We start from the raw sequence: 18,029 nt of genomic DNA, 5'->3' as shown, positions 1-18,029 counted from the left end.
GCCTTAATAGTCTCTGAGATTTATGAATATCCCCAGATCTGCATCCTTTGCGGGGGCGGAAGGGGGTGTGGCGAAATTTTGAAACAAACTCGTCTCGGTCCGATATATTAGGAGTGTGGATACCAAATTTGGTTGCTCTAGCTTTTATAGTCTCTGAGATCTAGGCGCTAATGTTTTATTCTAAGCAAAGCCGCCTATGCTACGTGTGTGTTAGAGAGAGACAGGGCGAGAAAAAATGAAATTGTTTTCTTGATGCTGGCTATAATAATAATACGATCCAATTCAGATTCCGCAGTCTAAAAGATATGGTCATTCTCTACGATTCTGCGTTTTTGGTTTTCTCGTATCTTTAAAATTGTGGATGCCACAGATTTTCGCCTTTTGAGGGGGCGGAAGTGGGCGGGGCAAAGTTTTGAAATATTTTTGTAGCAGTGACATATCACAGAAGTCTGGATCCAAAACATCGTTGCTCTATCTCTTATAGTCTTTGAGCATTAGGCGCTGAAGGGGACGGACAGACGGACAGACGGACGGACGGACAGACGGACAGACAGACATGGCTCAATCGACTCGGCTATTGATGCTGATCAAGAATATATATACTTTATGGGGTCGGAAACGATTCCTTCTGGACGTTACACACATCCACTTTTACCACAAATCTAATATACCCCAATACTCATTTTGAGTATCGGGTATAAAAACAAAGAAATAGACATCATTCAGGATGGTGCCATATTAGTTTCAGGCAAAAATATCGTAGACAATACTACTTTGTTAGGATCGTATCTCCTTATATTCAACAACTCAATTGTAATAAATAATATAACCCACATAAATGATAAGGGTAAAATTCTAAGATATATATCGCATCATAGATATAGCGATTTTGAATTAGTTGATTATATACAATCGAATGATAAGCAATTTTCTTTTGATAATGTTAATATTTTAAATCCCCTTATAACATTAGGTAATACGGCCTTACCATTAACAACATTATTTTTAATCATTTTGATATTGATAATGTTATTTTACTTCGGCTATAAATTAACCAAATTTGTACTTATTAAATCAATAAGAATACCGTCAGAAGAAATAGTGGAAAGCAACATTCAAATACTGTCAGAAGAAATTAGAGCTCTATCAGAACTTCAAAATGTATCGGGACGAAACATTTAAGAATGGGGGAGTTAACGTACCCAATTCTATTGAGCTCTTATACGAGTTGTAAACAATCTTTGGCTTTCCAAAACGAAAAAAATTTCAATCTTGGGCCTCCGCCTAATTGATTTCTAAGATGTACAATCTCAAGGGCTCCCGCCGCAATCCCAATCTTTGACACTCGCCTAAATGGAAAACCAATGTTTGCCCACACCCGGCTTCTTTAGGCCTTTTACAGTTCTCTCTTTGGATGACGAAATCCAATACTCGGGATGGCGAAATCAATTGAAATGTTTATAGAAAAACTATTCCCGAAAGGGATCAACGATGCAAAGATCAGAAAGTTCAAGTCAGTCTTGATCCAGAAGCGACACCGCAAAGTCGAGATGAAAATTAAGATCGCGCAAACCCTTTGTCCGGAATCCTTTGTGACCCTCTACTTAAATCTATATCTGTGAAGTTAGAAGTAAAATAAAAACTTTTTAAAAACGCAATCCGCTACCGCAGTTATTTAATTTGCACGCGTTTTGTGATGCGAGCCAAGCAGCATATGGCGCCTGTGTATACATGCGTTCGGAAGCTCTTGGCATTGTGCAAACTCATCTCTTAAGCTCTAAATCCAGAGTCGCGCCCTTGAAAAGTATGACTATCCCCAAGCTTGAGCTATCCGCTGCCCTCGTATTAGCCGAACTAGTGTCCACCATAGTTAAGGGATTATCAGCTCCATGCCAAATATATTGCTGGTCGGATTCGTCCATAGCCCTTACCTGGATTCGAGAATCACCATTGAATTTTAATATATTTGTTATACCCGATACTCAAAATGAGTATTGGGGTATATTAGATTTGTGGTAAAAGTGGATGTGTGTAACGTCCAGAAGGAATCGTTTCCGACCCCATAAAGTATATATATTCTTGATCAGCATCAATAGCCGAGTCGATTGAGCCATGTCTGTCTGTCCGTCCCCTTCAGCGCCTAGTGCTCAAAGACTATAAGAGCTAGAGCAACGATGTTTTGGATCCAGACTTCTGTGATATGTCACTGCTACAAAAATATTTCAAAACTTTGCCCCGCCCACTACCGCCCCCTCAAAGGGCGAAAATCTGTGGCATCCACAATTTTAAAGATAAACCAAAAACGCAGAATCGTAGAGAATGACCATATCTTTTAGACTGCGGAATCTGAATTGGATCCAGCATCAAGAAAACAATTTCATTTTTTCTCGCCCTGTCTCTCTCTAACACACACGTAGCATAGGCGGCTCTGCTTAGAGTAAAACATTAGCGCCTAGATCTCAGAGACTATAAAAGCTAGAGCAACCAAATTTGGTATCCACACTCCTAATATATCGGACCGAGACGAGTTTGTTTCAAAATTTCGCCACACCCCCTTCCGCCCCCGCAAAGGATGCAAATCTGGGGATATTCACAAATCTCAGAGACTATTAAAGCTAGAGTAACCAAATTTAGTATCCGCACTCCTGTTAGATCTCACTATAAAACGTATATCTCAAAATTTCGCCCCACCCCCTTCCGCCCCCACGAAAATCAGTTGCATCCAAAATATTGCAGATTTGAGAAAACTAAAAACGCAGAATCATAGATAATGACCATATCTATCAGATTGCTGAATCTGGATCAGATCAGGTCATTTTTATAGCCAAAAGGAACAAATCAATTTGCAGTGGCTACGCAGCGCCCGACGTCACGCTCAGACTGATTTTCTGTCTCTCTCGCACGCACTCTTTGTCGTGTCGTTTAATATTAGCGGCGTCTGCCGGAGGAGAGCCATACTGACTTAGTATCGGGTATAACTGTAGAGTTGCGGTGTCCGCAGCAACTCACAACGTTCCCCCTCGTTTCTAATCGAGTTCAGCGGATTCAGGAGCTCACCGCTGGAATGACTTGGCATCACGTGCCCACAAAGTTGAATCCGGCCGACATCATATCATGTGGATCCACGCCCGCTGAACTAATGGATAACAGCCTTTGGATCTCTGGACCACCATTCTTACGTCTTGAGAGCTCAGAGTGGCCTACAGGCTTTCAATTGCCGACCGATGTACCAGAACGTCGTCATGCAGCATTGGTTGTTTCAATCGAAAGGGATGTATCGTACGATTGCAAATTTCAAAACTCATTCGGATCCATACAGCGCGTCTTTGCTTACATATATCGATTCTACATTCTCAAGGACAAAGGCATAGCGCGGTCGAAGGGTCAACTTACCGTAATCGACATCAAAAATGGTACGCATTTGCTCATAAGGGCAATACAGCAGTAACAATTTTCGGAAGAGATAAGGGCCCTTGCCAGCAAACAGGCCAAAAAGCACGATGGCCTCACTGAATCCAATTCTGGATAGCTTTGCATTGCTGCGGGTTGGAGGCCGCCTCAAAAATGCCGAATTGGACTACGACGCGAAGCACCCGATCCTGCTTCCTAAGGGACATCCTGTCACTGTATCTATTATTATCTTCTTTAACGAAAGGTTTCTCCACGCAGGAGCTCAAGGATTGCTCGGATTGCTTCGGCAAAAATTCTGGCCTATTGGTGGACGCAAATATGTTGCGGGAATCATTCGCAAATGTGTTAGATGTTTTCGTTTGAAGCCAGTGCTGAGGGAACATATCATGGGAAGGACTAATCCAGCATTCCACACAATGGGCGTTGATTTTTGCGGACCCTTTTATCACAAGTCGGAAGTCAGAAGCAGGCCTCCTATCAAATGTTACATCGCTGTTTTCGTATGCTTTAGCACCAAAGCAACTCATTTGGAAGTCGTTCGGGATCTATCTACAGAATCCTTTCTGGCAGCATTAAGGCGTTTTATAAGTCTACGTCCCAAACCTCGAATCGTTTGGTCAGACAACGCAACAAATTTTGTAGGTGCAAAAAATGAGCTTTTGGAGCTTCGTCAAATGTTCCTCAGCGATCCTCATACGTCGGCTGTGTCACATCTCTGCGTTTCTAGTGGAATCGATTGGAAATTCATCCCCCCTCGCTCACCACATTTTGGGGGTTTGTGGGAGGCGGCTGTTAAAGAAGCTAAATATCATTTTCATCGCATCGTCGGGACCTACATTTTTACTCTTGATGAAATTCAGACCTTGGCTTGTGAAATCTCTGCTTTGTTAAATTCCCGTCCGCTTTGTGCAATTACAGAAAGTCCCGATGACTTTCTCAATGGAGCACCGAAAGCTGCATTCGACGAGCCAGATGTGACGCATCTCCGGGTCAACCTACTTAGTCGATGGCAGCGGCTGTGTCAAATGAAGCAGGCGTTTTGGAGAAAATGGAGCACGGCGTATCTTTCGATTCTTCAGGAGCGGAGCAAGTGGCGGTCATCGTCTCCAAACATCAAGCTAGGAGCGCTAGTCATGATGAAGGAGGAAACGCTGCCACCATTAAGGTGGCCGCTTGACCGCATTGAGAGCGACATCCCAGGAAAAGATGGAACCATCAGGGTAGCCGGCATCCGCACTCAAAGAGGCCCTTTCAAGAGGGCCATTGGAAAAATAGCGGTTCTGCCCCTTCAGGATGGATCTGTTGAAAGCCTTTGCCTTCCAACGGGGGGTGAATGTTCGGAGCAGAACCCAGCCGATTAGCTGCTTACCAAATAGCACCTAATTCTTGGCCCTCAGCCGCTTATTTTGTTTGTTACTTATGTCTATGTCACTCATTTGTTTGTTAAAGCTTTGCGCTTGCTTGCCCTGCTAAACGCTCCACATAAAAGTTGGTGACCCCGACGTGATCTCTGAGTTGCAGTGTCAATTAATTATCATTCGCGATCGACATTCGTTAGCCTTAACAAATTTTCGGCGGTTAAGCACAATTCGGTGCTAAAACATACTTACATACACCTACATACACGCATTGCTGGCTATTAATTTCTCTGTCGCGACAATTCGGTCAGTGCAGTGCAGCGAACTCACTAATACACACAAGCGGAGTACAAAGCGGAATCGGACAGCTCGCAAACCCTTTGCTTTCGGTTCCCACGTTTATACGTATACAGGGTGTTTTTTTCGGTCGTGCTGAGTGACTCTTTTAAAACCTCAACATGGCATTATTCAAAAGAATAAACGAATAGCAGATAATTTAAAAAAAACGAGGGGGAACGTTGTGAGTTGCTGCGGACACCGCAACTCTACGGTTATACCCGATACTAAGTCAGTATGGCTCTCCTCCGGCAGACGCCGCTAATATTTAACGACATGACAAAGAGTGCGTGCGAGAGAGACAGAAAATCAGTCTGAGCGTGACGTCGGGCGCTGCGTAGCCAATGCAAATTGATTTGTTCCTTTTGGCTACAAAAATTATCTGATCTGATCCAGATTCAGCAATCTAATAGATATGGTCATTATCTATGATTCTGCGTTTTTAGTTTTCTCAAATCTGCAATATTGTGGATGCAACAGATTTTCGTCCTTTGTGGGGGCGGATGGGGGTGGGGCGAAATTCTGAGATATACGTTTTATAGTGACATCTTAAAGGAGTGTGTGTACCAAATTTGGTTACTCTAGCCTTAATAGTCTCTGAGATTTGTGGTTGCCTCAGATTTTCGTCCTTTGAGGGGGCGGAAGGGGGTGTGGCGAAATTTGGACAGGAAACGGTCAAGGTCCGATATCACAGGAGTGTGGATACCAAATTTGGTTGCTCTGGCTTTTATAGGTTCTGAGATCCTTGAACTCATATTTTGCAATTGGCAAAACCGACCATGAAACCTGTGTGTTAGAGTGAGACAGAGCGAGAAAAAGTGAAATTGTTTTCGTGATTCTGGCTGTAATAATTATACGATCTGGTTCAGATTTTGCACTCTAGAAGATATAGTCATCTTCTACGATTCTGCGTTTTTAGTTTTCTCGTATCGTCGAAATTGTGGATGCCACAGATTTTCGCCCTTTATGGGGGCGAAAGTGGGCGGGGCAAAGTTTTGAAATATTTTTGGAGCAGTGACATATCACAGAAGTCTGGATCCAAAACATCGTTGCTCTAGCTCTTATAGTCTTTGAGCATTAGGCGCTGAAGGGGACGGACAGACGGACAGACGGACGGACGGACAGACAGACAGGGCTCAATCGACTCGGCTATTGATGCTGATCAAGAATATATATACTTTATGGGGTCGGAAACGATTCCTTCTGGACGTTACACACATCCACTTTTACCACAAATCTAATATACCCCAATACTCATTTTGAGTATCGGGTATAAAAACCCCCCAACATTGTAGAAACCAATTTTTGAGAGAAAATCATCACCATGGGTTGGTTCGGTTCTGACGATAGTCAGACCAAAGACAATACGGCCAATGTGGTCAATAATGTCAAAATAATAGACCACAGGGATGATCTCAATGCACTCTGGTTATTACTTCTGATTTTAACCATTGTCAGTGTTTTACAATTCCTTTTAACATTGTATGTAAAACATAATAAGATAATTAAAAAGATATATATGAGTAGGGCAAACAATTTAGATAGAGTCAACGACCCCTAGGAGCATAATAGAGCTCGAATACATGTACATGGGTACATTTCAGGTAGAATTCCCGCCTTTAATATACTGTTACAAAGCCAAAATAAAATGTCTCGTAGAACAGCAGCAGCCATTAGGGCTACCCACGATAAAAATGAAAATTTCGAATATAGAGCTAAAGCAATCTTAGCCGTATTCCCCAATCCAATTAGCATATACGAGTTCGAATACTCATATATGAACGAATATAATTTACCTTTTTCACCACTAATTCATTGTGATGCCACACAAAAGGGTATCGTATTATCAACCATACCCGGCATCCTCGTAAAAACCCAAATAATAGAAAATGAAATTCTAGGAAGAATTGTGATTGCTAATGTTAGATTGTCTGCGATAAAATTTGCACTCTAAGAGCAGAATTCGATAAGTCATATAAATGCTTAACGCAGAACAGACCTACTCAAAATAGTACGGTCATTAAACATACAACTAATTTGGTAAACTAATATAATGAGGTCAGAGAACTTTTTCTAGAGAACAAACAAAGACTTACTGATATACATTGGTTTCAAGTTACAGACGTCTTCAAACGTCTAAGGGAACGATTAGTATTCGTTAGAGAAAAATTCAATCTAGACATACACATACCAAATCTTCTAAACACAGCTGCGACATATATACCAGCTGTAGAATCGGAATCAAGGCCAATAAGTCCCAGGCCCCCGAATGTAAAAAATATTATCATCATATCGGAAGACGATTCTCGATCAAATAGATCGAACCATCCGGTAAACGACGACAAACCGTCGACTTGTTCAGCACTTGCCCAACGGGCATATATATTAAAGATATTTCGCACGCCATTCCGGAATTTAATGGACAGAAACTCCATTTACAAAGATTCATTACGGCAGTCAAATTGGTCAATCTAACGAAAGGACCATACGAAAATTTAGCTATAGAAGTATTTAAATCAAAAGTAATAGGAACTACATTGAATAAAATACAAGATGAAACCACCATTAACGCAATAATAAAGAAATTGCAAGACACTATTGTCGGAGAGTCATCAGATGTTATAAAGGCTAAAATGGCAAAAATATGCCAAAAAGGCAAAACAGCCGCCCAATTCACAACAGAGATTGATGATATGAGAAAACTTCTAGAAGCATCATACATTGATGAGGGTTTGCCAGCGGAACACGCCGATAAGTTCAGCTGCAAAGAGGCCATTAGTACAATGGTTAAAAATTGCGAGCACGGCAGACTAAAAACAATACGTACTTCGTCATTGTTGATGACTTCATATACGTTGCTTTGGCTTTGAAGCTTTTGTTAGAGATTGCCTAGGCAATTCTATTTGTTCTTTTCCTGCGCAGGCTTTCTGTCTACTCTGTTGCCTGGTAGTGACTTTCAGGACTTTATTCGTTTTTTGTATGTTTTTCAGATCTGTGATGGTTATTCTTGATAACGCATCTGCTACATGATTATCTTTACCCTTTAGATACTCGACTGTAAAGTCGTATTCTTCTAATTCGAGCCGCATGCGTGTGAGTTTTGATCTGGGATTGACCATTGAAAATAGGTATGTTAGTGGTCTGTGATCCGTTTTTACTGTAAAGTGTTTACCATAGATATATGGTCGAAAATGGGTAATAGCCCAACGAATTGCTGCTAATTCCTGTCCTGTAGTACTTTTGTTACTTTCACCTTTTGTGAATGAACGTGATTGATGCATATGCTAATGGGAGTTGGAGTCCGTTATGGTTTTGAGTTAAAACCGCTCCACATGCTTGTTTACTAGCATCGGTGATTATGCAAAATTCTTTCTGAAAATCTGGGTACTGTAACAGAGTGGGTTCCATAAGTTTATCTTTTAAATATTGGAATGCATTTTGACATTCAGTTGACCACTCAAAGGGGACATTATTTTTACATAATCTAGTTATGTGCCGGGAATAGTCGGCGAAGTTTTTAATAAAACGTCTATAATAATTGCAAAATGCAATAAATCGTCTAGCGCTGTCCGCTTCATGTGGGACTGGATAGTTTTTGATGACGTCATATTTCTTGTCATCTGGCAAGATTCCTTTATCTGTGCATTTATGACCAAGAAAGGTCACTTCATGCATAAAAAATGAACATTTTTGTGGATGTAATTTTAGGTTGTGTTTCCTACATATCTCAAAAATATCTGTTAAGTTTTTAAGCATATACAGGAGGGCTTGCGAAGCTTCAAGTCCAGAGAATGCTATAGTCATCATTCTTTGAAATGAATTCGGCGCTATTTTTAAACCAAATGGTAGTCGCGTGAAGCGATATGTGCCATTGCTCGTTGAAAAAGACTTTATATTTCGCGAACTTTCTTCTAGTTCGATTTGATGAAAACCTGACATTAAGTCAAGGCATGAGAAATACTTTGCTCTACCTAGTTGATCCAAAATGTCATCAATTCTAGGTAGTGGAAATTTGTCGGCCAGGAGTTTTTTGTTTATTTGACGATAGTCAACTACTAATCGCCATTTCTTTTGTTCTGAACCCGGAAGGGCTTTCTTTGGGACAAGTAGAAGTGGGCTGTTGTATTCTGAACCGGATGGTTCGACAATATTGTCGTTGATTAATTTTCCTACTTGTTTTTTAATTTCCTCAACTTGGCTATGCGGGCTTCGATAGTTCTTTATATATATAGGTTCGTCATCCCTCAATCTCAATTTCTGTTTATAAAAATTATTTCTTGTGATTGATTCGGTTTCAAGCCCGAATACGTCACTAAAATTGGTGCATAGTTTAGTTAATTGCTTCTTGAATTGTACTGGGAAATGTTTGCTTAATTCAGCTAATTCGAAAGTGATTCATATTGTATGTTATTTATATGTACTAATTGGTTGGTACTGGTTGTATTCAGCAATCGGACAAATGTATTATTTTTTGAAGTTATTGTATTTGCTACATAAATACCAGGTGGAATTTCCTGGTTTGGGATTAATATGGTTTCTATATCGGACGTTAATTCTATTTTTCTGACAACTTGTGATCTTGCTCGTAGAAGAATATATATTTTATATTATTTGGTCGTATTATTAACCAATCCTCTGCAGGTTTTAAGTCTATTAGGCAGTTTAATTCTTTTATGAAATCAATGCCTATTATTATATCACACGGAATTGCAAGATTCTGATTAACTAAATGGGAATTGTGTGGAATTATGTACTTATCTGTCTGTAGCTCTATTAGGGCAAGGCCTTGGGATGTTATTATACCTTCCCCTATTCCTTGAATATCTATTTTATTTTTTGTTTGAATGTCGTTAAAGACATCTGAATTTTCTTTTAATAGTGATATATTGGCACCTGTATCTATAAGGAATGTAAGTTGTTTTCCTGTTTTAGAATTGAGGAATGCCACGAATATATTGAGATTGAGGTTGATTGTGTGAACCGCTGGATTTTTTAATTTAGTGTATCTAAAGGATCTTGGGAGTTTCCCGAAGCTGTCTGGGTAACACGAACATTGTTCTGTCGTGTGTTTCCATTGCTATTGTATCTTTGGTTGTTATAGGTTCCACCGTTACGGTTATTTCCCCTATAGCCAACACGACCTTTATTGTTATTATAATTATTGTTGTTGTAAATATAGTTGTGGTTGTAACCACAACCATTTCCTCTACCACGATAGTTACCTCGAAAGTTACTACCGCGGTAGACTTGTCCCTGTCTGGTGTACAATATTGAACTTGCACTACCAGTCATCTCTGTACTACACTGTATATATTTTGCTACGGCATCATTCATTGTTGGGAATGTGCCTGCTTCTAGTATTGTTTTTAGTCTGCCGTGCTCGCAATTTTTAACCATTGTACTAATGGCCTCTTTGCAGCTGAACTTATCGGCGTGTTCCGCTGGCAAACCCTCATCAATGTATGATGCTTCTAGAAGTTTTCTCATATCATCAATCTCTGCTGTGAATTGGTCGGCTGTTTTGCCTTTTTGGCATACTTTTGCCATTTTAGCCTTTATTTCTTTATTATTGCGTTAATGGTGGTTTCATCTTGTATTTTATTCAATGTAGTTCCTATTACTTTTGATTTAATTACGTCTATAGCTAAATTTTCGTATGGTCCTTTCGTTAGATTGACCAATTTGACTGCCGTAATGAATCTTTGTAAATGGAGTTTCTGTCCATTAATATCTTTGATATATGCCCGTTGGGCAATTGTTTCGTCTGCCATTGTGGTTGGTTCTTGCCCAACCACGCTGTTTGCTGAACTAGTCGACGGTTTGTCGTCGTTTACCGGATGGTTCGATCTATTTGATCGAGAATCGTCTTCCGATATGATGATAATATTTTTTACATTCGGGGGCCTGGGACTTATTGGCCTTGATTCCGATTCTACAGCTGGTATATATGTCGCAGCTGTGTTTAGAAGATTTGGTATGTGTATGTCTAGATTGAATTTTTCTCTAACGAATACTAATCGTTCCCTTAGACGTTTGAAGACGTCTGTAACTTGAAACCAATGTATATCAGTAAGTCTTTGTTTGTTCTCTAGAAAAAGTTCTCTGAGCTCATTATATTTGTTTACCAAATTAGTTGTATGTTTAATGACCGTACTATTTTGAGTAGGTCTGTTCTGCGTTAAGCATTTATATGACTTATCGAATTCTGCTCTTAGAGTGCAAATTTTATCGCAGATCGTAAGCCAGTCCATATGTGTTTTTTAATGTTGTCCATTCCGATTGGAAGACAATCTAACATTAGCAATCACAATTCTTCCTAGAATTTCATTTTCTATTATTTGGCTGTTTACGAGGATGCCGGGTATGGTTGATAATACGATACCCTTTTGTGTGGCATCACAATGAAATAGTGGTGAAAAAGGTAAATTATATTCGTTCATATATGAGTATTCGAACTCGTATATGCTAATTGGATTGGGGAATACGGCTAAGATTGCTTTAGCTCTATATTCGAAATTTTCATTTTTATCGTGGGTAGCCCTAATGGCTGCTGCTGTTCTACGAGACATTTTATTTTGGCTTTGTAACAGTATATTAAAGGCGGGAATTCTACCTGAAATGTACCCATTTACATGTATTCGAGCTCTATTATGCTCCTAGGGGTCGTTGAGACCAATTTTTTTTTGACTCTATCTAAATTGTTTGCCCTACTCATATATATCTTTTTAATTATCTTATTATGTTTTACATACAATGTTAAAAGGAATTGTAAAACACTGACAATGTTTAAAATCAGAAGTAATAACCAGAGTGCAATGAGATCATCCCTGTGGTCTATTATTTTGACATTATTGACCACATTGGCCGTATTGTCTTTGGTCTGACTATCGTCAGAACCGAACCAACCCATGGTGATGATTTTCTCTCAAAAATTGGTTTCTACAATGTTGGGGGGTTTTTTTTTTAAATTTTCTGCTATTCGTTTATTCTTTCCAATAATAAAAAAATTTATTAAAAATTTTCTTTTTCATAAAAACACATATCTATATACCCTTTTTTTTTCTCTCTCTTTAAAATTGTATCAATATAATTTTTTTTATATATATATATATTTTTTGAGGTTTGTATTTTCAAGTTGCACTTTAAGGGTGCTTCAACTTGAGTTAGAAAATTATAATTATTGGCAATATGAGGCATGGCATTTCTGCAGCTCATTTGCGTTTCTTCGCACCAGTGCGAAGTTGATCCTTTCTTGGTGGGGGGTTGGGGGGTTTCTTTGTTTTGTCGTGCCCGGTACTCAGCTATTGTGAGTGGGCGAGGTCCATCGTTTGGATACACTTTTAAAGCCTCTTGTAGGCTGAGTGCATCCCTTTGCTCGGTAGGAGCAGAATCGGCGAAGTCTTGTATATATTCTGCTTTTGGTCCATCGACGGCTGTGTTTAGAAGATTTGGTATGTGTATGTCTAGATTGAATTTTTCTCTAACGAATACTAATCGTTCCCTTAGACGTTTGAAGACGTCTGTAACTTAAAACCAATGTATATCAGTAAGTCTTTGTTTGTTCTCTAGAAAAAGTTCTCTGAGCTCATTATATTTGTTTACCAAATTAGTTGTATGTTTAATGACCGTACTATTTTGAGTAGGTCTGTTCTGCGTTAAGCATTTATATGACTTATCGAATTCTGCTCTTAGAGTGCAAATTTTATCGCAGATCGTAAGCCAGTCCATATGTGTTTTTTAATGTTGTCCATTCCGATTGGAAGACAATCTAACATTAGCAATCACAATTCTTCCTAGAATTTCATTTTCTATTATTTGGCTGTTTACGAGGATGACGGGTATGGTTGATAATACGATACCCTTTTGTGTGGCATCACAATGAAATAGTGGTGAAAAAGGTAAATTATATTCGTTCATATATGAGTATTCGAACTCGTATATGCTAATTGGATTGGGGAATACGGCTAAGATTGCTTTAGCTCTATATTCGAAATTTTCATTTTTATCGTGGGTAGCCCTAATGGCTGCTGCTGTTCTACGAGACATTTTATTTTGGCTTTGTAACAGTATATTAAAGGCGGGAATTCTACCTGAAATGTACCCATTTACATGTATTCGAGCTCTATTATGCTCCTAGGGGTCGTTGAGACCAATTTTTTTTTTGACTCTATCTAAATTGTTTGCCCTACTCATATATATCTTTTTAATTATCTTATTATGTTTTACATACAATGTTAAAAGGAATTGTAAAACACTGACAATGTTTAAAATCAGAAGTAATAACCAGAGTGCAATGAGATCATCCCTGTGGTCTATTATTTTGACATTATTGACCACATTGGCCGTATTGTCTTTGGTCTGACTATCGTCAGAACCGAACCAACCCATGGTGATGATTTTCTCTCAAAAATTGGTTTCTACAATGTTGGGGGGTTTTTTTTTTAAATTTTCTGCTATTCGTTTATTCTTTCCAATAATAAAAAAATTTATTAAAAATTTTCTTTTTCATAAAAACACATATCTATATACCCTTTTTTTTTCTCTCTCTTTAAAATTGTATCAATATAATTTTTTTTATATATATATATATTTTTTGAGGTTTGTATTTTCAAGTTGCACTTTAAGGGTGCTTCAACTTGAGTTAGAAAATTATAATTATTGGCAATATGAGGCATGGCATTTCTGCAGCTCATTTGCGTTTCTTCGCACCAGTGCGAAGTTGATCCTTTCTTGGTGGGGGGTTGGGGGGTTTCTTTGTTTTGTCGTGCCCGGTACTCAGCTATTGTGAGTGGGCGAGGTCCATCGTTTGGATACACTTTTAAAGCCTCTTGTAGGCTGAGTGCATCCCTTTGCTCGGTAGGAGCAGAATCGGCGAAGTCTTGTATATATTCTGCTTTTGGTCCATCGACGGTGCAAGGGGCGGTCCTATGCCACTCGCACTTATATTATTGGCCCTAGCTGGGTCTGGTGGGGCCGGTGCTGGTCTTCGCACAGGTTTTATGTTGCCTGTACGCTCTTTGTAGCGCGGGCTGTTAAATTTTCTTGGGTATTGTATATTTCTGGCCGCATTGTAGTCCCCAAATTTGAGGGTATAAATTATAATCCAACATGGGTTTGTGCGTAATATCGTCGGCAGTAGTGCATGGGTCTGGCGAAACAGCTGGTTTGGCTTTCTGCTGTGGGTTTTCCTTGGCACTGGAACTGGGGACAACACTATTTCAATAGTTTTTCCAATTCATCAATTTTCTTTTGAATGTGTCCGATTTTTAAAACAAAATCACATAGTATTATTATTTTTTTTTTTTGATGTCGACCATTCTTTTTTCTTTATTATTTTTAACAGAATTATTTTTAGAATTTTTTTTTTGCTATCCTGAGATTGATCCATCGAGTAGGTCGTATATCGTATCCTGTCACGGTCGTGGGAGTCAACCCTCCGATCTGTTTTATTGGTTTTTATATTCTGAATTTTACAATTGTGTTTTGGGCTTTTGTAAGCCAAAAGCCGCGGAGCTGCGCTGCCAGTGACGCCGGCAGCGGAGCGGCAGAACTATGTGTTCTTATCTCTTATATGTTAGTATGTATATGTGTGAGTATGCTCAGCGCTGTTGGCAGCGAGAGCGCGAGGGAAGACGGTTATCCACCGTTTTACCCGTTGTTTGACATCTCTTCAACCCAAGCCGCGGTACATAGCACTTACAGCCATACATACACACATACAAGCAGCAGCAGCGGTGCATTCTTTTCGTTTTTTCTTTTCGCTTTCGCTTCTCCACCGTTTGCCTGCGTTGTAGTTGCTGGGAGAATATTTTACGGTGCCGCGTTTGACCGTAACGGAACGCCAAGTGACGCGCTACCCTGCATTTCGGGAGTATATTGTTTTCAACCGACTCTATACATTGGTATATTTGTATATTGGTACCTCGTGCCTCAATATTATCGTCCATCCTCAATTTTCGTTCTTGGTTGGACATTTTTTTGTTGATCGTAGTATTTATATCTATATATTCCAGCCACGGTGTACTATTTCCATAATTTAAATACTCGCAATTAATTCCACCAAAACCACATATCCACGATCCATCAGCAAAACATGCCCACTGTTGAGAAGAAATCTCGCAAGAAGATTAAGCGGGGGAGTTCGCTAAGTTTGACCCATCCACCCAGCTCCAACGGCTCAGTCACTACGCCTACATCTTCCCGTCCGGCCCCAGCTGAGCGAGGTCCGACCACGTCCAGGGCTCACGCACCACATGCCTTCGAGGATTTGTTGCTCCCCTCGGGAGTCCCTCGCACGGCTCCTAGCACTATGGCCGCCAGCTCCGCACAGTCTAAGTTTGCCATGGCTGCAAGCAGACTGACCCGCTTCGACCAGAAGCTCAGCGCTCCAGATGCTAGCACACCAACCCGCTCGCTCTCCCAAGTCCATCGAGAACAACTCCGAAGCCTGTGGGCAAAGGTGGACGCGGAGTTCGCGGCCTGTTCGGTGACGATGGCGGAAGAGGATCCAGAGGGTGTAGCTGATGTCCAAGAGATGTACGATGACTGCTACGCGGTCTACGCGCATTGCCTGGCCGAAATAAACGATCAGCTCGCGCCCCCGACTGTCCCTCTCAAGCCGCAACTGGCCGTTCAAGTGCCGACTTCCGGCGGTTGCCGCCTCCCTCCATGTGACACTGAAGTTTTCAGTGGGGACTACCAGCAGTGGCCCACGTTCCGAGACCTGTTCCCCGCCATCTACATAGAAAACCCAAGGTTGGCTCCAGTGGAAAAACTGTTCCACCTCAACAAAAAGACCAGCGGTGAAGCCCACGACATAGTGACATAGGCTCCACTTACGAACGAGGGTTTCGCGTCCGCATGGAACGCCCTCCGTGAGCGTTTCCAAAACAAGAGGCTGATACTCAAGGCCCAGCTGAAGATCCTTTTCAGTCTGCCCCAAATCCGTACCGAGTCAGCAGCAGCGCTAAAAGAGCTCCAGAGGGCCGTCCACAAGTGCCTCACGACACTCACCCATTCCGAGGTCTCCACAGACAGCGTTTTCGCTGACGGAGTTTTAGTGTACCTCATTTCTGCTAAGCTGCCAAAGACGACCTTAGAGCTTTGGGAGCAATCCGTGACGCACAAGTCCGAAATTCCCACCTGGCACGCCATGGACAAGTTCCTGGCGGGTCGGTACCTGTCTCTCGAAGTGACCGAGGACGACCATCCAGGCATGGAGACTCAGGCCCACTCCAGAGCGAGCATACGCACTTCAGACAATTCGAGAAGCAATCCGTTTCGGTCTCAAGGAAGTCCTTATCCTAGGAGTGCCCACTCGTTCGAGACCACAGTGAATCAAACGAGGAGCACGTGTGAACTCTGCTCCAAAGAGTATCATCCAATCCGGTTATGCCCTTACTTCCTTCAAATGCCCGCTGGCGCTCGCTCCGACTACATTAAGCAAAAGCAGCTTTGTTTGAACTGCTTTGCAAGGGGCCACCAGATACGAGCATGCCAAAGCGCCCACAATTGCATAATTTGTGGAGTCCGGCACCATACGCTTCTACACCGTAGCAATCCAGCAAACTCCAGCGAGGCGATTTCCACAACGGCACAAAATTCCTCAGCGTGGCCCGATCTACATCTACGAGTACCAAGCGTACAAAATCCAAGGTTGTCCGAAGCCCAGCCTAACGTTCAGTCGTATTTCGCCTCCGGCACGAGTGCTGTCCTTCTAGGCACGGCCATCGTTAATATTTGCCACCTGGGAAAAACTTTCCACGCCCGCTCTCTGATCGACTCTGGCTCAGAGGCGACGTTCATTACAGAACGTCTTGTGGCCATGATCAAATTGCCATTCCAACGTATCCAGGCACAGGTCTCCGGCCTAAATAATGCCGTATGCCGTAATGCCATTTTCGGCTGGGTTCTCACAGGTCCAGTGCCTCAGGTGATGAATCAAATCTCATCGTTCTCGAGTCTAATTTCCAGACGACCTATCACACTGGTAGAAGACTCGGGGTCTTTTTACGACAGCAATTTCCTTCCAGCTCCCCCCGCAGAAGTTCTCGAACGGTTTCCTGACTGACCTCAATCGACCCATGCCAAACGCCGCTCTCGTCGTCCAGCCCGCTCAGCCGCCACTGTACCGTCGCCATCTACATCGGCTCACGACGAACGATACCCTCGTCTCCCCGCGAGCCGCCCCGTCGTAGGACCCACGGCACCATCCACAGATTCCTCAAGAGCAACCCCCATTTTGCACATCCTCACACCTATCCGACCGTGGAGCGACACTGAGTCGAAGTCCTTGTCAAGTCCAGACCGTTTTTTTTTGGGATGAATCGGGTCCGGGGCGTACGCCCAACCATACGGTCCCGGCTCGGTCTCGCGCGCTCGGAGGGGCGCCCGGATCCTCAATCCACGATCCACACGGCGGTCACGGCAGAAAAAGCACCATAAGGCATAGAGTTAAGCAGTGACGTTTCAACCCCCGTTTCGAACGCACGATCTACCGCGCGAACCCCGAAATAAATACTACACATTTACCACAAAGCACCACGGCATTTTCTTTTCTTGCGACGGCTACAGGAGGTTTCACTTCATCATCCATATCGTCATTGGAGACTTGAGCTACGTCCGCCCCCCTACAAACACTGCCTATAATAATTATACGATCTGGTTGAGATTTTACAATCTAGAACATACGGTCATTGTCTACGATTCTGCGTCTTTGGTTTTATCGTATCTTTAATAATGTGGATGCCACAGATCTTCGGAAGTGGAAGCGGAAGTGGGCGGGGCGTAGTTTTGAAATATTTTTGTAGCAGTGCCATATCACAGAAGTCTGGATCCAAAACATCGTTGCTCTAGCTCTTATAGCCTTTGAACACTAGGCGCTGAAGGGGACGGACAGAGGGATGGACGGACGGACAGACAGAC

This window comes from Drosophila persimilis, unplaced genomic scaffold, assembly GCF_003286085.1.
Source record: "Drosophila persimilis strain 14011-0111.01,24,50 unplaced genomic scaffold, DperRS2 tig00001026-arrow-arrow-pilon, whole genome shotgun sequence".
In the NCBI taxonomy this organism is placed as follows: Eukaryota; Metazoa; Arthropoda; class Insecta; order Diptera; family Drosophilidae; genus Drosophila; species Drosophila persimilis.
The sequence above is the reverse complement of the archived record's forward strand: the minus strand, read 5'-3'. Positions refer to the sequence as shown.